Here is a 26,085-nt window from a genome sequence, read left to right as displayed (position 1 = left end):
ACTACACTTCATCCTCAACTATTTCAGACTGGTTTCTTAGAAATATACAAAACTGGAAAATACCTATGCAGCTTAGGCATTAACTAGTTACTATTCAACTCCAAACTCACCCAAGTAACTTTTCCTCCTATTCATTTTTTCTTTCTACTTCTTTGGAACAATCTTCCTTCATATGCATTTCCTGAACATTACAATCTAAAGAAATTCAAGCTCAACATCAAACAAGTATTATCTGTTTCATCATCTTTCAACCCAAATATTTTTTCATTTATTCTGTCTCCAAGTTTATCAGAGTTCCTCTTGGACATTATTCTACATCCAATGCCTAGATGGGCTTGGCACACCCAGGGCCCTGAGCTGGATATCATCATTCTTCTTTTTCTTGGTGATTCCCCCTCTACCGCCCCCCTTTTTCTCTCTCTCAGGGTAACTTGGAAATTTATTTTAGCTGGTGCAGCATAAGCCTCAGGCTTCCTTGCTGTTTGTTGTTGTTTGTTATTTGGTTTTTTAGGAGCATTAGCAACTAAGGCCATATTGCTCCGGGATATGCGGTGGTCATTCGCTGACCTTTCCGCATCCTCCGTATTTGATGGTGACGGGCTCGAACCCCGGTCTAATCAAGAAGCATGTGCTACGCACTGCTGCTCCTTCCCACCTGGCTACGGAGGGGCCTTCAGGCTTCCTTGCACTACGTGGCTAGTAATAATAAGAAAAAAATAATAAGAAGAAAAATGACTAAGCCTTGCTATTATGCAGCAGCTCAATCAAAAGAGAATGTCAGTAGAAATTTCAATCAGGATAGGAAGCCTAATCTTTCTGGAATGCTGGGGAGTTATATTCCACAAAGATCATGTGGGGGCAGGGACTGGGCAGTCAGTCCATTTCCTAAACCTGGTAAGTGGTGCAATCTCCCCAGATTTTGCTTTTCAATCTGATCACATCTGATTTGATGACACACACACACACACGAGATCAACAAACTAAACATGTGAGCTCCCAAACAAAAGGAGGCATATGCAGTGGCACAGTAGAGACAGAGGGAAAAAAAAAAAGGGATGAGAAAGAACTTGCCTATATCCTCTAACAAAGGCTTGGAAAATACCTATGCAACTTGGGCACTCTGCATCTCCCTTCAAGCACAGACTTTTACAAGACTGTCTTAGTCACAGCATGCATATTCTTTCAAAGAAAGTTTTAACCTCTTTCCTTTCAGAGGTAAAATGTTGGGCATGCCAAGAGCAACATTTCTAGAACCAAGTATTGTAGAAATGTGTAGAAATATTGTAGAAATTGTCTTGCACATATTGCTATCAGCAACGGAACAGAGTGGAGGTTTCCAGCAAGTTTCTCCCTCTCTACTTAAATGAACATACTGGGGTTGTATGAGGGTGAGTTTGGCATTGGCAGTTCTTTCCAATTTGAAATCTGAGGCAAATAGTAACATAATGTTCATCCCATCCAGCAGAGCCACACAAACTTCAGAACTACACTATACACTCTCTTATTCCTGGGCAGGTGCAATTATTCTGTACTCAATTCAATTATCTTTTGAAAAAATTTATGCTGAAAAGGATCTACAGTAGCAAGATCACTAGAAAGTCTTACTGCTTATTGACAAATACCTAATTCCACACCACTTTTTAAATTTGTTGCTCCACCCATCACTAGTCTTAAATTCATAATTTTTTGAAATTGATGAATAAAAGCATCTTGCCAAAAATATTCTCGGATACTAGAATATTATGAAACTACTCTTGAAAAAACTAGGTATAAAGGCACTTTCCACTACAGTTTATTCGTCCAGTTTCAACATCAGTATACAGGCAGTTCTCGCTTTACGAGTTCCCGAGTTTTTTTTTTTTTTTTCAAGTATCAACAAAATTGAAAATTTGAAGATTAATTGCAAAAAATTAATGTGAAACATTCATAAATAAATACCACATTTCTAACCACGCGCATAGCTATACAATACAGTGTACCCCGCTTTATGATATTAATCCATTACCATCGTATTGCGAAAATATCATAATGTGAACCCAATAACACATTGTTTTTTGGTAATTCATTCCATGACCTCAGAAGTTCAAATTTTCGCTATATAACTCCCTAAAAGGTCGTTGTTATAGTGTAAATTATATTAGTTACCAATTCAAATCATTAAATGCACTGTCATCGTTATCATATGTTATAAGAACCAATTTTGAACGGCTTTGTAATATTTTGCTAAAGCAAAATTTTCTGGAAGTCACAACCATAAAACAATAAAAACAATTTGCACTTCCCGGTTTATTGTGGTCTTTTCTGTAAGTGCAAGCAATTATAAACAGGTATTAAACTAGATATTATTGCATTTGTGAAAATATTGATAGCTGGAATTGTGTGGTTTTTTGCATTATTATGGTGAAATGTGTTTCCCCTTTACTGAAATCTTCACTCGCATAAAAAACAAATAAATTTTCAGAATCTTCTCTTTGTTCCTTTTTTTTAAGCTTCATAAACTTGTTACTCTGCGCAAATCATGTTAGTTGCAAGTTGTGCATTCCGTTAAATAATGCTATGAAATTTATAAAGAAAAGAGAAGATTATCTTGGAAATAAATGCCTCTTGAAGCATTTCTGAAGAAGACTACTCCTTCTGCAACAAACCAACGAGTAGCGAGCCAATAATGAGTGATCAGCGAGTGTGCATTTAGTTGTTGATGATGAAGAATAAACATTCATTAACATTTGTAGGTCATAAATAATTTCTCTATTTACAGGTGACCCCTGCTTAACACTGATAATTCATTCCATAAAAACAGAGCGCTAAGTGAATCCGCACTAAGCAAGTGCCGCATTCCCATAAGGTAACATGTATTTGTGAGTTGCGGTCGGTACCATAGGATATTTCCTAATCAATAATAAACGGTAGTGAAAAGATGCACAAAGGTCGGTCAAAATATTTAATATTCAAATAGTTGTACATATAAAATATTCTGCATTACATACGTATAAAATTATATGAACTACTTACGTATCAAATTTAAACTTAAAATTCCAATTAAAATCATGAATTTAATTGATCTAAATTGATTTAATTTAATTAATGAATTTAATCATGAAAAATGTGTCGATTTTGGGTTGAACTTTGGCCCTCTTCCAAATAAACTAAAAGGGGCATTAATTTTAAATCCTCCGCAGCGTTACCACCCTACAAAAAAGTCAACCGATCCTTTGCAGCTTTGAAACCTGGCATGTTTTTTCTTATTTCAATATGAAACTTCTTTTAGGCATTCATTTCCAGAAAAGTCCTGCTTCATCTATGTTAAAAACTTGTTGAGAAGTATAACACATAATATCCCTCTTCAATAATTTTAACAAGTTCTTTTTTGAAAGTTTCGGCTCCTTCTGCATTTGCGGCTTCTCCCTGGATTTTAATTCTATTCAACAAGCCCTTACTAGTTTTAAATGGTTCCACATTTTTTTTTTTTTTTTTTTTAGGTGAGTTTTCTTCAGATCACCATATTGGCTAATCTCTCTCTGTCTCTCTCTTTTTTGTTTTTTTTTTTAATAATATTTAACTTAACTGAATTCTGCATTGGATATTATCTTCAATAAAATTAGTTAAAGTCTTTCCATTTCAATCCTAATAGCCGGCCTAGCCCTAGTTGCTTGCAGTGGAACAGCTATCTTTCCCGCTGCTAAAATTAATTCTTTATTTTTTTTATAATTGTTCTTACAGTTAAACTTGTAAGTCCTAAATTATCGCACACATCCGCTTGTCTTTGACCGGAATCGATTCCCTTCAAAACATCTAATTTAATTTTCAAATTCAGTCTTTTTCTTACATTTATAGTCTTCGTACTGCGCTCAGACGTTGCTTTTTCATTGTTATCGGCCATTATTAACTCGTCGAAAATGTAACTGCATTGGCTGCATTAATTATGATACAAAGTTCAAGTAAACTGTCTGTTTCGCACGATGTCTAATACCGTACTGAGCGATGACTAGACTTTGGATAAATGCATATAACGCAAATATTACAAGCAATATACTTGATCATTTCTTAAAATGTTGATCTCGGAACTACAAAACAAGTCACTGTACTGCAATTAAATTAGGTGCAGGAAAATTTCACTGAGCGTAGGAAAATTTCTCAAGTCGGCATGGGAAACATTTTAATTTTGTTTTGCTATTCATTTTCAAGCTATTGACTCCATCAAATGAAACGATTTCATTAAATATGCCAAAAATGCAATCTGTAAAAGAGCGTTATAGTGATCTGTGACAGCGTTATAGTCAAATACGGGGTATAATATAAGAACCGCGTTATAGCGAATCAGCATAAAACGAAACACGTTATAACGGGGGCCTGCTGTATTATAATTTGCTTGATTTTACAGGCTATGTTTTCATTTCTTTAGATAAATCAATCATTGTTTAAACATAAACTAATTTCATTGTTGATAACGTAACCCCTATTTTTAACATTACGTCTATAGGAAATGAATTCCCGCTTTACGAGCGTGCGCTAGGAACGAATTAACTTGTAAAGTCGAGAACTACCTGTAGATGGTCATAACATCTGTGTAACTAGAGCAGGGGTTCCCAAACTTTTAGAAAAGCGAGCCACATGTGAATTTTTGGAATATTTGGCGGGCAGGAGAAAATTATTAATTACTGAAAAAAAAATTTCATACCTACCTATTATATCTACAGATTTTTTTTATGCTAGTCCCTTAGGGGGACAGGACGGGATTTTAAACTGCTTATACCCAGATCTAGATCTAGGCTTCCTGGGTACAGGAACTGCTGGCATCCATTGCTATTACATTTTCTCCAGTGGATGAGGGATTCTTTGTGGTATTCACCACCGTATATAATTATAGGCGACTGCTGCACCCATAGGACTTTTGCTTATTCTTATGGGTGCTGGAAATATATTTAGCTTAGTACATGTATAGTTGGGCCCGCCTCCTCGTGGCATGGACGCATGCTGGGAAACAAGCAGCCTTCCTGGTGATCGCTGCTTCCTGGTAGCAAAGCAACCAGAAACAGCTAAACAACACACACATGCTACGCAAACATAGCACTATACTCAACTCAATTCTGGCCATTGTACAGAGTTCTGTATATCCTCACAGAAAACCATGGCAGAGATGAACTAAAATTTAGGGGCCGCCTTGTGTAAGACACAACACATGTCCACATATATTTACAGATTCAAAAATAAATGAATGGATATGTAATATAAAATATACCAGTTTGTTTATATCAAATTTTAATTATTACTTTTTTATTGTACTAATCACAAAAATACAGTTAGTAATACAACAAAATTATAATTAATGCGATGAATGTGGTTGTAGAGTGTGGACTAAGTTTCGTAATATCAGGTTTTAAAGTACTAGTTCCAATTCTTAAAAATTCATATAAATGCGGGTCAGTTAGATGTGATCATATTTTTGATTTTACATATTTCATTTTTGAAAAAGTCTGCTCACATATACATGTACTTCTGAAAATTGTGTAACCTTGCAAAATTTTTAATTTTTGGATAATCTGACTCAGTGCTGAATAAAATTGAATTAGATTTTCATTTTTAAATATTGTTTTCAGTGCATTATTAGATTGATGATCTTCCAGCTCTAATTGTAAATTCTCATCATCATCATTGACGGGTATGTCAAACGGATTTTGAAAAAGTTCAAAACCTTTGAATTATTTTTAAAATCAGAAAATCTAGTCGCAAAATTTTCAGTGGAAAAATTACAACTAGGTGTATTTTTAGATAAATTATCACAACGTGGAAAATGTGAAAATTTATTCCGAAGTCATTGACTTCTAAATAACTCCAGTTTTGTTTCAAATGCTTTGACATTATAATACAATTTATTGACAAGTTAGTCTCGTCCTTCTAGTTTCTTATTAAGAAAATTCAGATGTTCACATATACAGGTGACCCCCACTTAATGCTGATAATTCGTTCCAGAAAAACAAAGCACTAATTGAATCCATGATAAGCGAGTGCCGCATTTCCATAAGGTAACATATGTATTTGTGAGTTGCGGTTGGTGCCATAGGACATTTCCTAATCAATAATAAACGGTAGTGAAAAGATGCACAAATGTCAGTCAAAATATTTAATATTCAAATATTTGTACATATAAAATATTCTGCATTAGATACGTTATGATTGTGATAACTACTTACGTATCAAAATTAAACTTAAAATTCCAATTAAAAGCATGAATTTAATTGATCTAAATTGATTTTAATTGATTTAATTTAATTGATGAATTAATCATGAAAAATGTGTCCATTTTGGGTTGTACTTTGGCCCTCTTCCTGGTAAACTAAAAGGGGTTTTAATTTTAAATCCCCTGCAGAATTACCACCCAACAATAAAGTCAACCAATCCTTCGCTGCTTTGAAACCTGGCATGTTTTTTTCTTCTTTCAATATGAAACTTCTTTTAGGCATTTGTTTCCAAAAAAGTCCTGCTTCATCTGTGTTAAAAACTTGTTGAGAAGTATAACACACAATACTCCTCTTCAATAATTTTAACAAGTTCTTTTTTGAAAGTTTCGGCTCCTTGATCTACACTTACAGCTTCTCCCTGGATTTTAAATCTATTCAATCAGCCCTTACTAGTTTTAAATGGTTCCACTTTTTTTTAGGTGAGTTTTCTTCAGATCATCATACAGGCTAATCTCTCTCTCTCCATTTTTTTTTTTTTATATAATATTTAACTTAACTGAATTCTGCATTGGATATTATCTTCAATAAAATTAATTAAAGTCTCTCCATTTCTCCTAATAGCCGGCCTAGCCTTAGTTTCTTGCTAAAATTAATTCTTTATTTTTTATAATTGTTCTTGCAGTTAGACTTGCCAGTCCTAAAGCACACATCCGCTTGTCGTTGACCGGAATCAATTCACTTCAAAATGTCTAATTTAATTTTCAAATTCAGTCTTTTTCTTACATTTATAGTCTTTGTACTGCATCCAAACATTGTTACTTTTCCCTTCTTATCCGCCATTATTAACTCTTCAAAAATGTAACTGCATTGGTTGCATTAATTATGATACGATGTTCGAGTAAACTGTCTGTTACGCACGATGTCTAATACTGTACTGAGTGATGATTAGACTTCGGATGAATGCATACAACGTAAATATTACAAGCAATAACTTGATCATTTTTTAAAATGTTGATCTCGGAACTATGTAACAAGTCTGTTGCAATGCAAGAAAGTCTATTTTGCTGTTTTGCTATTCATTTTCAAGCTATCTACTCCATCAAATGAAACGATTTCGTTAAATATGCCAAAAATGCAATCTGTAAAAGAGTGATAGTGATTTGTGACAGCGTTACAGTCAGATACAGGTTATAATATAAGAACAGCATTATAGCGAATCAGCATAAAGCGAACCGCATTATAACAAGGGCCTGCTGTATCTGTTAAAAAGGCAAGGTTCCACAACCATTTAAGATCTGACAGTTCCAGAACAGATTTCAATTTTCGTTTATAAATAAATCTATTTCGATCCTAAGTTCAAAAAATTGCTTCAATATGTTACCGCGACTCAACCATCATATTTCAGTGTGGTACAACAAATCACCATTGAGCCTCAATTATTTCTAAAAAATTTTTGAATTTTAGATGATTCAGGCCAGAAAATTGCATTGGTTTTTTAATATTTTTTATCTCAAGATATTTATGAAGCTGACCCATGAACCCAATTTTAGTACCGACCATAGTTTTAGTGCCATCCATCATAACGCTAATAGCAAATCCCAATTCAATTTGAGGCCATCAATTGCTTCTGACAACTCAAATATATATATTTTCACCTGTTGTATCTTTCAAGTTTTTAATGCAATTAGCTCTTCAGTTACTGCAAAATTTTGATTTACACTTGTGATATAAATTAGTAATTGAATTTATGGTTTGTATCTTCACTCTCATCAATTGCTATTGAAAAATGTGTGAATTTACAAACTTTTTCTATCAGTTTATTTTGAACATTGGCTCCTAAATCTTCAGTTCTTCTCATTAAGTTGATGAAGATAAACTTAGATGCAAAATTCTTTACTTTCTCAGGACATACTTCTGCAATTGCCAAACATTCGTTTTACAAATTTTCCATCTGTAAAGGCCCTTCCTTTTTCGGCAATGATTTGGAAGGCTTGAAAACCAGCTCTTACTGCAAATAAATTCTGATGAATAAAAGTTCTAATCTTCTGTTGTTGTTGAAAAGTTTGGGATAATTCTTGGAGTTTTTTCTGCCACAAAGCTTGAAATTTATTGTAATTTGAGGCATGTGTTGTGGTGCAGTGATGTTTCACATTATATTCTTTGAACACCAACAATGCTTCATTGCAAATAAAGCACGTGCAAGTATCATTCAGCAGTGCAAAAAAGTAATTAATTGGCCACCGCTCATTAAATACGTGACACTCGGTATCAACTTTTCTTTTTTTCGACATCAACTTTGACATGATTTTTATGGGGTCACTGGAATAAAACAAAAAAAATACTTGCGAATATTGAAGTAAGCAACAACATGTCTTAAATTTTATGAAAATTTTAACTAAAGGTTATTATTATATTCATATCACTCTTATATCACATGAAATTAATAATATAGTTTATTAGGCGATTTGCCTATTAAACTATATTATTAATTTCACACTATTTGCCTAATAAACTATTATAATATAAAACTATATTATTAATTTTAATATAGTTTAATAAAGTGACATTTTGGGTATCTTACTGATAATCTGACTATGCTGTGGGAAAAACAGAAAGGGCTACAAATTTGAATATATTTTTGGATATTACAGTTACAATTACGAATATTACAATTTGCAAATTACGATTCTAAAGTATAAAGTTTTGAAGTTACAATAGAAAATAGGAAATCTAAGGTAATACAAGGAGATTAAATTCATACTTGCCGACAGTCTCATCTAGCTAATGCTACCAGAAACTTTATGTGCATACAAAGTGCCAGCAGTTAATTTATAGCAGATGGATTAACTCCATTAACCAATAGGATAGTGTCATGTTTTTATCCTAGCTCCAGGGTTCTTTTATAGTAGAAGCCAGTGGTGACCTTTGCTTCCGTACTCTGGACATCAGGGTTCATGTGCAGGCTGGTTCAGGATCTTAACGATACCAATCATCAGACCATGCTGCTGGTGCCAGGTTTTATCTTGGATCCGGGATTCTTGTGTAGTGGAAACCTAAGTTGACTTTGCTCCCATACTCTGCACATCAGAATTGGTGTGCAGGCTGGCAAGGGATTAGGAAATCTCTAATTACTGTCTCTGACGCCTATTGCTATTTAATGACAGGGTCAAGATTAACAGATTTTAATGATGCTTCAAAGAATAGCTTTGAGTGGAAATAACAGAATTAATATCTAACAGACTAAGCTGACACAGAGGCGTCAACACTATTAATCAACCGATGAATGTTAAAATAATCTGTAAAATGTGCTTTTCATAAATTTTATTGTGATTTAATATACATTAATTAGTGCGATCTAATTGAAATATCCGCGGGCTGGATAAAATTTTTATGATCTAATTGAAATATCTGCAGGCCATAGAAAATTCTTTCGCGGGCTGGATCAGGCCTGCTTGCTGTGGTTTGGGGACTCCTGAACTAGAGGAACAGCACAACATTAACACCCAATTAACTTTTGAGATTATTATTACAGTAAGACCCCCGTATCCGCAGGGGATACGTTCCAAGATCTACAGGGGATGGCTGAAACCGCGGATATGAGCAAACATGTGCTGACCTCATAGATAACATAATTTGTTGTACATACATATATATAATAAAGTTTAATTGATAAATTAAACAGTAATTTATCAAGTAATTTATCAGTAAACAGTAAGACATTACCAACATTAGATACAGTAATAATAAAGTACAGCAGACTCGATATACCAGGATAGGATTAATGGGGGCACTTCAAGACTCCAAATTTAAAAATAAAAAAAATAATAAATAAATAAATCAAGCAGAAATCATAAAATTCAAGTAATAACTAGAATAGGTATAAACAGATGTTTTGCAAGTCGTAAATAAACGAAAAGATCTGGCGTTATAAGTCGTCGTTGGGAGATTAGTGTAAATATTATCTTGCAACCCCAGCTGTCTTCTCACCTACTGCTCAAAACAAAAAAAAAGAGACCAAATTTTTAGTTTGATTTAGTGCATTCCATTGCACCGCAAAAGGACAAATTTTGTTTCATTATAATGTCAGGGATGTCAGTTTTTTTTTTTCCCCCCATTTAGAGAGCACGAAAATGATGGGCAAACGCAAGAGTTGTGCTTTCAAATTAAACAAAAGTTTGAAAACAGTGCATCCGTTAAATCTCTAAAGAGCCATTATAATGTTGGTGACCAAACCATATGCAACATTGTAAAAAATAAAGTGAAGCTATTCGATTTAAAATCAATCAACATCGTAAAAAATAAAGGGAAGCCTCGTATTCGACACGCGAGTAGTAAGTGTTAAGTTTTTTTTTCGGTGTTAACTGCAGGTAACTGAATCAGCAGATACGGGGCACAATGGTATAATTAATACCACTCATATACCACTGAAATTAATAATATAGTTGAAGTGCCTAAATCACTATACAATTTAAGGAAAGATTTCAGGCATCTTACTGAGACCCAACATCAGGACATGCTGTTTGGGGAATGGAGAAATATAAAGGGATACAACTTTGAATATTACAATAAAAATTACATATATACAATTCCATTAAGTTAATTAATTGTTGATAATAAGTCTAAAGTATTAAGTATTAATTATTTTTTTCAACAGGAAAGAGATATTAAATTAAGTAAAACTAAATACACAAAGATTACATCCTTACCTGCTGTCAGACTCCTGTTGCTGATGCTCCCAGAAACCTGAAGAGCATACAGGCAAGGGGTGCTGCCAGCAGTTAATTTATAGGTGTAGGATTAAGACCATTAGCTAATGGAATGTTGCCAAGTTGTCTACCCTGGATCTGGTGGTTCTTGTGTAGTGGTGACCTTTGCTGTCATACTCCGAACATCAGGGTTGGTGTGCAGGCTATTTCTTTCGGGAGTTGGTTGGTTGGAGGGGGTTGTATGCGAGCCGGATATCTGGGCTATTTTCTTCTTTTTGATTTTTCATTTCTTCTTCGATTTTCTTATCAAAAAGGTTGAAATGTTGCAGGTTTAATTCAACTATTTCTATTGATTGCTGAGGCTCCATACATTTTTATGAAGAAAGCTTCTTTAAATTTCCTCCTGTTATATTGGTTGTCAGTAGAAAGGATTTTGGTGATGCTGAAATCCAGAGTTTCACCACATTGGAATGCATGTAGGGCTGTGTCGGACTTTAGGACTCTTCCATATTGTACATCTTTTTTATGCTCTTCGATTCTGCAGTTTAGCCTTCTGTATGATTCTCCTATGTATGTTTCCCCACACCTAGTCTATTTAGGACGTCTAAGGCTGTTGTTTTAAGATCTACTTGATAGAGGATGAACTCTTGAAAAAGGTGGAGATACCAAATTTCCTAGCATCTTCTGCTCTTTTAGTGCTGACTGTAGGTATGTAAGATATGCATATGGAGGGTCTTTGTCCCTGCTAGGTTGAGGTTGTGTGATGGTCTTGGAAATGTCTTCTATGGCTTTGTTAATAATGTGAGGAGGAAATTCGTTCATGGCAATCCTGGTTATTGTCTGGGTTCCTGTTAAAGATTTTCTTCTTTACAAATTCTGTAAGTTCTTAGGATGATGGTACAGTGCTTCAGAGCTGTTCGTATTCAATTTTTTCTGGGCATCTATGTATTTATGGTCGAGCATAGTAATAAAATAATAAATACATAGATGAAGACTTCCAAATTCACCGTACCTGTTTGCAAATATAAAAGCACTTAAATCAGGATCCCTGCCAGAACTATTATAAGGAGTAGGCAGATGGAAAATTTCAAAAAGGTTAACACAACTTCTCTCCAGAAAAGTACCAAAGAAGTAGAGATCATTAAAAAGAAACAGCCAGGATTTAATTTCCAGGGTTAAGAATGTGTGAGTCAATGTAAATTGCCTGCATTTTACCTATCATCTGCCATCAAGCTACCCCCTATACTTTTCTTCCTCTACTGTACTTTTGGGAACGCGAAACCAAACCCCGCACTTATCAGCATCCCCCCCCCCGCTAGAATGCACATCTCTCTAGCGCCACATTAAGTAAGGTCAGTAATTATGATGAAATTCCACCTATATTAGCTGGGTCATGGCACGATAGGATAGGAGGCAGTTACTTGATCAGCTTCTGACCATTACGGGAGATGGAAATGCAGTTAACAAAGAAGTGTTGATTATTTTATCGCATAGAAAGAAGTTATGACTATTGAAAACAGACTTTTAATGGGAAAGCCAAATCTAATAACTGCGGAGTATATAGTATTCGTCAGTTCCTTTCGCAGGAATTGATTCCCGAGTTCAGAGATCAGGAATTCTCACCCCGAACAAATATGAGTTTCGTTTTCAGATGGCTATAACTCCTTTTTTTTTTTTTTCTGTTTTTGGTCCCCAGATATCAGCCATGGAAATTAGTTCCCCCACAAAAATGAGCTCTGGACCAATGGGAGCATGGAAAGCATATAAGGGGGGGCCTATATATACGCAGGTAAGAACAAAAAGTAAGGGGGAACATTTTAGAGAAAACAGTTTTAGAAGTTTAGAACAGGGGGAAGTTTTTAGAGAAAACAGAGCTTTAGAAGTTGAGAACAGTGGAAGTGTCTTAGAAGTTTTAGAGAGAAAGTCTTTTAGGGAATTTTTTGCAGAGTTTTTTTGGAGGTTTAGAGCAGAGAGTTTTAGGAGGAAAGAACTTCTGCAGTCTTCCAGAAGAGCAGGGAGAAAGTTTTTTTTTTTAGAATCTTTGAGAGAGCTTTTGGCAGCCTTGGAGTTCTGGGAAAAATCTTCTTAGGGTCCTTGGGAGTACTATGGAGAAAATTCAGAGAGAAGTAAATGAAAGTTAAGAAAAGACTGTTACTACAGCCTTACAGACCGCCGACCTGAAGCTTCCAGTAGATCTGATTGGAATGGAACAATACAATTGCTGTTCCACATACAGTGGACTGAGACATTTCTTATACAGGTAAGTTTTACCTTACTCTTACCCTCTTTTAGTATATAAGCATCCCTCCTCATTAGGATAATTGTTATTGTAACACGTCATGACACATTGTCAGTAAATTACAGTTTAACTTGACTAGTTAATACAGTATTATTAATGTCACTATGCAACACCCATTTGTTACTCAAGGTTTTGGTATAGTGTCTGTGCCATGTATATATATCTATACTCCTTCAAGATTTGGACTGCAGACTAGAGATGAGCAAGATGCCATAGAGGAATCACATGAAGAACATAAACATGTCACTAACTCACACCACTAGCTAAAGACCCATAAGGTGCCTTCCATATTCATGTAATTTGTTATTGTATGTATATTTTCGGAAATAGTGATAATAATAAATTGTTTTGTTTGAGTATCCCTGCCTCTTACCACACATTAGCCATAGCACAAGTTTTATACTAAAGGAACTATTATTGCGTATTCCTTGACCTGACTATAACAGATAAGGTCCTGGGATGAAAAACACAATGCTGGTCGAAGCTGCAAGTTCTATTCTCCATGATGCTGAATAGATCTTTAGGGCTCCAGATCATTGTCCTATTTTAATAAACCACTAGGTGGTCACATAAGTTCATTGGTGTTTTCTGGGGCATGCTTAAATTAAGGTTTTGTAGCATCCAAACAATTTCCGGGAACTTAGGCAACATTCAAAGCATTTTCTCAGAATATTAAAGCCCAGCCTAGCATAACTGTAGATGCCCCAGACACCAATGTAACATCAACGATAATGATATCTTGATATCGTTTGACATGGACCACCATACTCCTAGAAGAAGCCAAAACATGCCTCCTTGAAGCAGTAGGCAGCCACATCCTCCTAGGATATCCGAAGCCTCTACCAACTTCTTAAATATTAGATCTCATTGATCTTTCCATAGGAAAATCCTACTTCACCTTCAATGGAGGAGTCTATATGCAGATCGCTGGCCTCAGCATGGGAATTACAGAATTTGTAAAGAAGAAAATTTCCAACAGGAACTACAAACAATAACCACGATTGCCGTGAAGAACCGATTTCCTTTTCCCATTATTAAGAGTTATTAACAAATCCACAGAAGACATCAAGACCGACCTAGCAGGGACAGAAAAACCTCCACATGCATACCTTACATGCCTACAGCCAACATTAAAATAACAAAAGAACTAGGAAATTGGTATCCCCATCATTTTCAAGAATTCAGTTTCTCCAAGTAGATCTAAAAACAACAGCCCTAGAGGTCCTATCTATAAAATAGACTGTAGTTTGAGGGAACATACATAGGAGAATCATACAGGAGGCTAAACTGCAGAATCCGAGCATAAAAAAGATGTACAATATGGAAGAGTCCTAAAGTACGACACAGCCCTACATGCATTCCAATGTGGTGAAACTCTGGATTTCAGTAGCACCAAAATCCTTTCTACTGACAACCAATACAACAGGAGGAAATTTAAAGAAGCTTTCTTCATAAAACTGTACGGAGCCTCAGCAATCAACAGAAACAGGGAGTTGAATTCAACCTGCAACATTTCAACCTTTTTGATAAGAAAATCGAAGAAGAAATGAAAAATCAAAAAGAAGAAAATAGTCCAGATATCCGGAGGAGCGGCCCACATACAATCCCCTCCATACCCCACAAGAAATAGCCTGCACACCAATCCTGATGTTCGGAGTATGACAGCAAAGGTCACTACTACACAAGAACCACCGGATCCAGTGTACAAAACTTGGCAACATTCCATTAGCTAATGGTCTTAATCCTGCACCTATAAATTAACTGCTGGCAGCACCCCTTGCCTGTATGCACTTCAGGTTTCTGGGAGCATCCGCAACAGGATGTCTGACAGCAGGTAAGAATGTAATCTTTATGTATTTGGTTTTACTTAATTTAATATCTCTTTTCTGTTGTAATGGTAATTCATACTTAATACTTTAGACTTATTATCCACAATTAATTAACTTAATGGAATTGTATATATGTAATTGTAATATTCAAATCTGTATCTTTTATATTTCCCTGTTCTCCAAACAGAATGGTCTGATGATGGGTATCGGTAAAATGTCTGAAACATCACCTTATATTGTATAGTGATTTAGGCATTTAGCTTAATAAACTATATTATTAATTTCACACAGTATATGGGTGGTGTTAATTAGAGTAATAATCTTAATGGAAAACAACCACGTAACATCTTTCCATAAATACAGACAGGCCTTGCATAATGCGAGTTTGATTAACATGTTTTTCAGTTACCGCTATTTGAAAAAATTATACCACTTTTCACTTTATATGATGCAAATTTCCAGTTAACACGATCTTTTATTATGTGATAGTTGAAAAAGATTTGAATTGCGCACCAAGCTTACCACACGTCGGACGGGCAATAAACAAGCATTTGCCCACTGCCCACCTCAGTGTGTTCCATCAACCATCGGAAGAAGAATTGTTACTTGTTTGTCTCCCACTAATAAAGTCGCTTGCAGACTTGCATCTAAAAATTCTAATTTTTAAATGCAAAAAAAAATTTTTATTTTTAAATGAGCCAGATGAAAATGTTACCGCAAAGGAGATAACGGTAAAAGAACTAGATGAAATCTTTCATATCACAGAAAACCTCAAACAAAAGGCTCAAGGCTCTCTGTGATAGTTATTTTTCCAGAACCTAGAGAAGATTGTTGCCGGCTATCAGAAATTGATTGATTGATGAAAAAAAGAAAGCCAACCCTTCAAATGACCCTGTTCAAATATTTCCGTAACAAATAGTTTCTTCGTTGTGTATTTTATGCAAGAGGTTCCCAAACTTTCTCGGCTCACGGCGCCCTTAGTGTCTCCGTAATTTTTTCACGGCCAAAAGAAATACCTAACAGTTCTGTTTATTCAGTAGTTGGTTCCAAATAACTTAATGTGTAATGTTGAAACTGAACTACCTCGAGTTAGTAGTTCACACAGTGTCCGACAGATGTTGAGTATCACTGTCTTTCCCTCGAAAATTTAAAATATTCCACGGCGCACAGTTTGGGAACTGCTGTTTTATACAAAAAACATTTAATTCTATAATTATTTCCATTATCTTTTACAAGGTATACAATTAAAAAGTTATCTTATGACATCCCTGAAGGTCAAAGACCAATTATAACTTTTCATATTGATTATTATATTCGATTAATGCATTTCCGTTTTGTGCAATGCACTCGTGGGACGAATTAATCACATTAATCGAGGCCGGCTTGTATATTAAATAAACTTTTGTTATTTATGGAAAATTAAGCCTAGGTAGCAGTCACATTTTTGTTTGCAATTTAACAGTTTTCTCGATAATTATAATTCAACTGAGGAATTTTTAATAGAGAAATCAAAGAAAACACTTTTCTTTTTGGAAGATAAAGTGAATTATGGTTTGATAGCTCATCAGATTAATGAATAGCAATGAGGTTTTTGTATGTTTAGTTTATTGAAAGGATCGAAACAGAAAATACTTCAATAATGGGAATACAATAGAATCCCAGTTATCCGAAACTTCAATTATCTGAAATTTTTTCACTTTTAATTTTACCCATAATTTCACTTGAATAAATTTACACATTTAATACTTGTGTAATAAAAAAAAAATATTGCATAAAAATAATAAAATCATTGAATTTATCCAATTATTTCAATTTATTCAATGCTATTTTAACTGAATAAGATCATTGAATAAATTTGATGCGAAGAATTAGCAGATTTTCCATGATTCAACACTCATCATCATTATTATTATTAGCCATATGGTGCAAGGAAGCTTGAGGCTTATGCTGCACAAGCCAAAAAAACATTTTCTGAATTACCCCGAGAGACAGAGAGAAAGAATCACCAAGAAAAAGAAGAATGATTATATCCAGCTCAGGACCCTGGGTGTTCCAAGCCCATACTCACCAGATGTGAGCCCCTAGGGTTTTCATGACAGAACTTATAAAAAGAATTGTAAATGAAGAAAAGAAGAGTAAATTTGATCAATGTCACTTCATCATAATACCAACCAATCTGATATGATGCATAAAAACTTCATATAAAAAAAAAACAATACATAAAAGATGCATTAAATGACATTTTTAAGGTAATTTCAAGTATGTTTCAAATAATGCAAAGTGCATTATAAATCAAACCATAAGTACATCTCATATTTGTGTCTTGAAGTAACTGCAGACACAGTTTATAAATGATGGCAGTGCAAAAGTAGATTTTAAAATTGAAGGAAATCACACCTGTCAGCCATTATTATTTATTTTGGCTTACGGAAGCCAAAATTTTCTGAAATTTAAATCCAAGAAATGATGAATTTGAATCAAGCAATACATAAATACAATGCCCTACCATTAACATCTGGACCCAAGCCTATCTACAAATAATCTTTATTTACAGGAAAATTAATAACATATTCTGAAACCTTTTCATCTTTACAGCAGCCTCTAATCTCCATGGAACACTATCCACCAGTATTTTTGTAAATGTCCTCCATATTTTCCATCATTTGGCCTTCGGAGTGGTACATGTTTCAGCTCAGTTTTTTGGGCAGTCTCTTCTGACACACACACACCCAATGATTTAATTCATCCCAGAGGTTCTTTATAGGATTGAGGTTAAGGCTATGGACTGACCAGTCCAACTTTTTATCACTCATATCCTCAAACCAATCTGTCATGATGCAAACAGTATGATATGGACCTTCCATTATTGTCCAGGTTGTCTAGCTGACCTCAGCGTTCGTGGTTTTGTCCAAAAACAACCAATGGACACAGGCCAAACCATGAAAAACAGCTCCAACTATTGTACTGTCTCTGCTAAACTTCACTGTCGGAACAATACAGTCCAGCAAGTAGCTTGTAGCTTTCTACAGGCACATGCCATACCAAGGCAAAATCATCAGACTGGTAGAAACCACATACCATTACTTGTCACTCCAAAGTCAAAGTACAACCTTCCATTGGTCTACAGACCAAGAATGGCAGGCCTCACACTAAGCTACAGGCATCTGACATTAGCAGACAACATAAAGATTGGTAGATTCATTAATGATCAGTTCAGGATGACTTGAACAGGCTTCAGAAATGGCCAGAAAAGTGGCAACTAAGTTTTAATGCAGCAAAATCCAAGGTCTTACATTTGGGGAAGAGCAACCCCAAAATATATTATACACTTGGTGGAGTTGAATTAAAAACAGTAGAGGAAGAAATAGATCTGGGAGTTATAATACAGGCAGATAAAGTTTTCTGAACAGTGTAATCAGGCAACCAGGAAAGCCCATGTAACCTACCAAACATTTATTGAACGTTATCCTGTAGAAGTTATAATCCCACTGTATAAGGAAATTTTAACACTACATTTGGAATACTGTGTTCAAGTATGGAGACTTCATCTGAAAAAAGACATTGAGCTTCTTGAAAGGGCCCAAAGACAAGCAACTCGAATGGTAAGATTGGCAAAAGATGACCATACAAGGTAAGACTCCGATTATGTGGACTAAAGAGCTTAGCAAGCAGGCACTTCAGAGGTGATCTGATTGAGGTTTATAAGGCACTGAGAGGGATTAGTAAAATGAAGGAAGTTGGAATTGTCACTGTTATAAAGAATTCCAGAACTAGGTGCCATAAATTCAAATTACAGAGGTTAAAGTTTAGATTAGATTGTGGCTTCCTTGCACTGTGGCAAATACCATTACCATATAAGGTGGATTGTTTCTTTCAAAAGCAGTACTGATGGCCAATCAAGATGTTCTGCACTTCTAATATCAATGTAAGTCTACAATGTACCATCTTTTCCAACATTCTGCCTAAGCATCTGATAAAGAAGACTGTTCTGTAATCATTTGGTAAAGAGGGCTCTTTTCGTGATTTCGGGAAGACCAACACAATTGAATGATACCAAGAAAGTGTATATGTATTTTCTCTAAAGGTCCATTTGTAAAAGATCAACAGGGATCATGGCTTTCTCACTAAAATGTTCCAGCATGATGTAACAGGTGCCATCCAGGCCAGAAGAGTAATGTAAGGATTGTTTAAGTTCTACTGACATAAAAGGTTGATCATATAGAGCACAGCTGTAATAGCAAAACTGATCCTGTACCACTCGGCACAGGGGCTGCTACAGCGGATGGTCAGGCACCAGGTGCGGTGCATAAGTTCACAACCTTTGAGCGACTGTGGTTCAAGCCCGCATGACTGTTAAATATGGTGCTCTTTGTGTATTCATTCTCTCTCTCTCTCTCTCTCTCTCTCTCTCTTTCTTTCTTTCTTTCTGTCCCTCCCCGCCTTCCTCCTTGAACTCCTCTGCCTGTGTGGTCACCCCAGAGTAACAGAAAATTTATTTTCTTTGCAATTTGCCATGGTAGCCCTTGCACCATTAAACCTCCACTCCAGCTCAGCACAGGATTTATTATGATGAAAATGTGAATTATATGCAGTAGCATCTGATACTACAGAAAAAGCTTCAGCAAGTGCTTCTGATATCTCAGCAGGCGAGAACAATTTGTTACCCCTCCAGCAAAGTATCAGAGAAGGAAAGTGATGATTTTTACCATTCAGAGAGCCTGAATTCTTTTCCAAATTAACCTCAAATTTGATCTACATTTTTGGTAATGGTGCTGGAAAATCTAATCCCCCCCCCTTGCATTCCACTTTCCAGTTTGAGAAATCTTGCCCTGCTCAAACAGCTTCAACTACCAATTCCTTAAATGCTGATCTCCAGGTAATTCTCCAATGAGACAAAGTTAACTTAGTTGATTCCAATCCTTCTACAACTCAGTCCTGTCTTATATCTCGCAAAAAGGTTTCTTCTACTCCTATGCTTATCTTCGATGACACTCCGATTTCTAGGCAAGATGATATATCTCTATTGGAGATTACCCTGACTTCTACTCTCTCTTGGCATAAGCACATTACAAATATTGCTTCCTCTGCATCTAAAAAACTTGGTTTTCTCTTTCGGTCTCGGCATTACTATTCTTCCAAACAGCTGTTCACTCTGTACAAATCGCAAATCCACCCTATCATGGAATATTGTTCCCACATCTGGGGCAGTGCCCCCAAAACCTCTCTCACACTTCTAGATTCTATTCAGAAGAGGGTAGTTAGGTTAATTAATGACTCATCTCTAACATTCTTTCCACTCTCTGTCTCATAGATGTTCTGTTTCTGTTGCATGTCTTTTCTATAGATACTTTCATGGCACTGTTCTTCTGAATAATTCCTGCTCTTTCTTTCAAAGCAGTCCGAAAACGTACCACCAGCAATCTACATCCTTTTACCGTCTAACATCAAACTCACAGAACCAACTTTTCTTCTTCCTCATTTATTCATTCAACTGCCATTTTCTGGAACAACCATACATATTTCCTAAAAATTACAATCTACAGAAGTTCAAGTCTAATGTCAACAATTATCTTCTTTCATCTTCTCAACCTCCAACCCATGCACTGTACTAAGTACTATAGGTTCTAATACCTCTCGTGTTTTGGATTTTCATAGAAAATTCTGCCCAGGCATGACAGAAGGACTATATACTGAAAACAGTCTGGATTAACTCAAGACTTGGACTCGGCAAGGCTTCTGGAGAGAAATTTTTATCAGCTTAGCCTGCACTTATAGATAGAAGGAATCTGTTTTGTAGAGACAGGATACATTTAAACAAAGGTGGTGCAAGGGATTTTGCCAGTATTACTTAAAGGATACCTTAAAGGTTCGGGGAACTGCTAGTTTGGGGGGACAAGAGTGATATAAATACGTGTATCTGATAATATTGTAAAGTAACGTTTGCACATACCTCAAGAGTTCTTGATTTTTTACCGCAAGAGATCATATTAGCAAGATGTTCTGAGGGCAGAAACGTTTCAAATGAGCAGGTAGTTAATGCCAGGGAAGCAAGCTTAAATAATTTCAAGGGGTGTGTCAGGGTAGTTAACTATACAAGAACACTGTCTTAATTGTCTATAATGTCAGAAATGTTGTCAATAAAATGATTGAATTCGAACTGCTGGTTAGGACAAGTAACACTGACATAACAGGACTAAAGGAAATGTTGTGCCACCCAGAAATAGGGGGAGGATGAGTTTCAGTACAGTATGTACAATGTACTTAGAAAGGATAAAGCAGACAGGTGTGATGGAGTCATGCTTCTTATCAAAAGCAGTCTGAGCACAACGAAAGCTTTCCCAGATTCAGATGTTTCTCATGATAGTACAGAATCCGTGTGGTGTGAAATAGTTGAAAGCAAAGGTATAAAGTGTGTTAGTTGTCTGACAGCACCAGGGGTTTCCCACCTCTCCGCGTTGTGTTCTTTGTGAGAGACACAGAACTCTGTGGAGGCCAGAGATTTAAAAAGTGTGTGGGGAGTTGTTGTTGTTGTTTGGTTTTTTAGGAGCATTAGCAACTAAGGCCATATTGCTCCGGGATATGCGGTGGTCATTCCTTGACCTTTCCGCATCCTCTGTATTTGGTGGTGACAGGCTCGAACCCCGGTCTAATCAAGAAGCGTGTGCTACGCACTGCTTCTCCTTCCCACCTGGCTACGAGGGGCGCGTGTGGGGAGTGGTCTGTTGTGTAGTGTTATGTTCTGTTGTTTCTCTGACCATTTAGCCGTTGGGCCCCTATTGGGATCCACTGTTGCCCACACTTTGCCACGAGGAGGCAGGTCAAGCACCCAATAGATTATTTAAGTACTCTGGCAGGCTGCACCCACCACCTAAAACGGTAGAATTTAGACGTTGATTAGAATTTGGCGGCATTGTTAAGGGGGTGTATTTGGTCGGTTTAGTAAGAGAAGGGGAGGAGACTGAAGACTGGGGGGAAAAACAGATAGAAGAATAGGGACGATAGAGTAGGCATCCCCAAAGAGGCCAGTAGAGACGAGCCCACCAGGCGAAGTATGTGGGGGTAGGCAGGGAGGAGAGGAGAAAGAGACCTGTCTCCTCCCTCCCCTGCCCGGGGATGGGGTTTTAAAGAGAACCAAGTTAGAGTACCCAGTTCAGATCACCAATGGAAAGCCACAGAATGTCTTCGTCGGTGTCATGTCCAAGTAGTGTCAAATCCGGTAGGAAGGTCAAGCTGCCCATCCTGCTCCGGGGGTGGGATATGTTAGTTGGCAGTGGGGAACCCACCAGGCGAAGGGATGGGAGAGACACATTTACTTCATTCAAAATCTGTATTCTCACTATACAGTAAATCCCCGCTATTCGCGGTCGCAGATTTAATATAAAATGGAACCTTAAAAAATGTGAATTTGAAAGCACCTTGAACATTTTCCGCCATAAAAAAACATGGGTGTTGCTAAAATTATCTTTCCCGGTCAAAACAGCGCTCAGTGGGTGGGGGGGAGAGGGGTGACAAAATCGCAAGCGTGGATGTTTCTCGCTAATCTTTGTTCAGTATGTGTTATGCGCTTGTCATGGAAGGTTTCGTCGTTTGATTTTAATTTATATGCTTATAAATTGAATAAATTTATTATCAATTTATAAACTGATATGTTTACAAAAGTGATAAATCAACCTTTTGCGATGTAAAACAGACTTTTTCAAGCATGTTAACGGAAGAAAGTGACTTTATTGTGGACAAGTTCTTTCTAACCCGTACAAAAATATGGCTACAAATAACAAGGGAAGTGTGAAAAGATCAAAGAAGGTGATGACATTAGCAAATAAAATTGAGTTATTGGACAAATTTTCTAATGGTAAAAGTGTCTCCTCAGTGGCAAAATATAAAATCAATGAGTCAACGGTACGATCAATCAAAAAATCGGAAGAAAAAATCCTCCGTAGTGTCTGTAAAAACGCGCTAATTGCTTCAAAAATTTGCTCTAACTCGTGACATTAAATTTAAAAAAATGGAAAAAGCTTTAAATCTGTGAACAGAAGACCGAACTCAAAATAAAATTCCGTTAAGTTCACTCATCATTCGTGAAAAGGCAAAACTCCTTTATCAACACTTTAGCGAAACTGGTGATAGCACTGGCGGGATAAGTTTTTTAGCTAGCAAAGGCGCTGGTTTGAAATTTCTAATAAATATTACATTTAATATTAAATTGTTTCTTATTTTCATTTAGATGCCATATGCTTGCATTTCACTATGTACATAGTCATATTATGAAGGTACATATAATACATACATAGACAAAATTTTAGACTAGTTTTTCTTATATATTTCATACTTTGGAACGGAACCCCTTTATTACTATGGGAGCCATAACTCAGTATTCGCGGCATTTCACAGAAACATAACCCCCGAGAATAGCGGGGATTTACTGTACTTGCATTCTATTTTTATACTTTTTTTATATATACTTTTTTCTTATATTTTATATATATTTCTTTTTTTTTTTTTCTTTCAAGTTTCATATATATATATATATATATATTTTGATCACTACTTTTAAGCCCAAGTCCTATATTTGTTAAATTTTTGTTTCGGACAATATTGCGTTTTTGCGGCGTTAATGCTATTGTATGATGAACAATTAAACATTATACATGCATTGATATATTAGGTCGAGATCCGGATAGATTTTGCTTTGCGGGTGGGTGGGGATTTTTTTTTTTTTTTGTTTTTGGCGGGAAGTATTACCTGTAATTAAGGCCTAACTAACTGGCTAGCGATAGTTCTACTAGCAGTTGTTAGATCACGTATGGTTCCATGTTATCTATTAACATCGGATCAAGTTAATAAAAGTATAAGGTATAAAATGTAAAGTATAAATATAAAATAGGAAAGTGACTTTCTTTCACATGGCCGTCTCTCTCTGCTTCTTCCTCGGGGGCTTTGAGCAGATAGATTGGCCATCTAAAAGAATGCCATAGGCATACCCGTTTCTGTGGTCTCAAAACAGTTATGCCTTGTAAGCACTCATTTTTAGGTTATGGTTGTCCTAAGTTAATAATTCAAGTAAATCAAATAAATCTTATAATCTGTAATTGTTAATTTTTGGTTAACTTTAGTTTTAAATTTTGGATTACTATTAGCTGCAAACTGGGATTGAGATTTTATATTTATACTTTACATTTTATACCTTATACTTTTATTAACTTGATCCCATGTTAATAGATAACATGGAACCATAGGCGATCCAACAACTGCTAGTAGAACTACCGCTAGCCAGTTAGTTAGGCCTTAATTACCGATAATACTTCCTGCCAAAAACAAAAAAAAAAAATCCCCACCACCCGCAAAGCAAAATCTATTGGGATCTCGACCTAATATATATATATATATATTTTTTTTTTTTGTTATTTGTTGGTGCATCGGCTTTTGTGGCCATAACGCACCTCCCAAGGTTTTTGCACTACTCTGATCCATGCCCGAGGTGGAATTCGAACCCACGACCTTTGGGTTGCTAAGCAGGCACTTTACCCACCCGGCTAGCCCGGTCGGTTAATATATATATTATTATTATTATTATATATTATTATTATTTTTTTATTATGAAAGATTCAGTTTCCAACTCTTTTAAACGTTATTCAAATATATGTATAATTATATCACATGACAGTAGTGGGCGAATTGCTAACACTGCGCCTGTGCTGCCATCCATAGTTCATTACTTGTCTATATAATCTGGTTAAGATTACTTTTGTCGGTAGTGTGGCTTTGCACTGGAGTGCTTGTATCTGTTCTATCTTTTAATTTTCGCTGCATCAGGACCACCGCTGTTCTAGTCCTCTGCATTGGCGGTTCGATCTGGGGATCGGGTGGCGGACTGATCTTTCGGTCGACTCGCCTTTGCGGCAATTTGTCTAGCGATCAAAATGCAGCGACTCCCTGACCATTATTGGCCTTGTGGTCCTCTGTTGAGATGTGGCGTAATGGTCGGTCTATTTTCAGTTTATTTTTGTTTTATTTTATTGTAGTGGTTTAAATCTCTGTTAGTGATATTTCACATAAATTTGGACCTGGTGCCCATCAGAGGGGGCCCCATTAAATTTCTATTTAATTGACTTTCGAAAGTTAAATCTATTTTATTATCTTTACATTTAGATGATCTAGATTATCTTAGAGAGTTTCTGCTGCAATATTTACTCTTGTTACCCCTCTCTTCCCTCCCTGTTGGTTTATCATTATGTTTAATCTTGGTTATTTTCGCCCTTGTCTTGCCATGCTGCTGGCGTGACTTTTAATTCCTATTCTAATTTATTTCTATAGTTATATATATATATATATATATATATATATATATATATATATACAGGGTGATTCACTACCAGTGCGACAAATTTGCAGGTGTAGGGGGCACAAAGACGAATCGGAATCACATAGCATTGCAGGGTCCGAAATGCCTTCGTCATGCGGTAGAGGATGTTGAATGGGAGGTTGCGAGAACAGCGATCCTGCTGGAAGTCAGCCGAACCGTTTCTGTTGAAGAAACCAAGTAGAAAAAGTCCTCCGGAGTGGATAATCCGCAGGCTCCAATGATTGGACACGTTGCAGATGGTATGAACTCATTTGGTTTGTTGACAGTATCCTCCATACAGTGGATCGGGAAATACCCAATCGTTGGCCTATCGCTCGAGTACTCGTACTCGGATTGCCTTCTGCAAGACGTAGGACATTCTCCTCATTGTCTGGCATTCTCGTCTTTCGCTCTCGATTCATGGTACCTCTCGTGAAACAACCAGTCTCACGTAACCTTCTGTGCACACGTGCAAAAATCGTATGATGAGGAGCATGCCTGTGCAGGAAACGTTCCTGGTACAAGCGCAGAGCGGCGCGCCCGTTACAGTCCGCAGCTCCATACACGAGGTGCATGTCGGCCAGTTCAATGTTTGAATACTCGTCCATCCTACTGCCTCAGGAACTGGTTCGCAAATGCTGACTTCCAGCAGGATCACTGTTCAACTCCATTATTTTACCCTGTTCCGGGTAAAATAATGGAGTCACTGGTTAAAGATGCATTGCAGGAT

The 26,085-nt window shown here is 36.3% G+C and overlaps 1 protein-coding gene across 2 annotated transcripts in view; it reads right to left on the bottom strand.

Annotated features, from left to right (window-relative positions):
• mRpS23 (mitochondrial ribosomal protein S23) overlaps nt 1-26,085 on the bottom strand; it is a 92,750-nt gene that overhangs the window by 28,995 nt on the left and 37,670 nt on the right. The gene's annotated exons all lie outside the window — the stretch shown is intronic.

The sequence above is a fragment of the Mastigoproctus giganteus genome, chromosome 5, assembly GCF_048544385.1.
Source record: "Mastigoproctus giganteus isolate SK-2022 chromosome 5, ASM4854438v1, whole genome shotgun sequence".
Lineage (NCBI taxonomy): Eukaryota > Metazoa > Arthropoda > Arachnida > Uropygi > Thelyphonidae > Mastigoproctus > Mastigoproctus giganteus.
The sequence above is the reverse complement of the archived record's forward strand: the minus strand, read 5'-3'. Positions and strand labels throughout refer to the sequence as shown.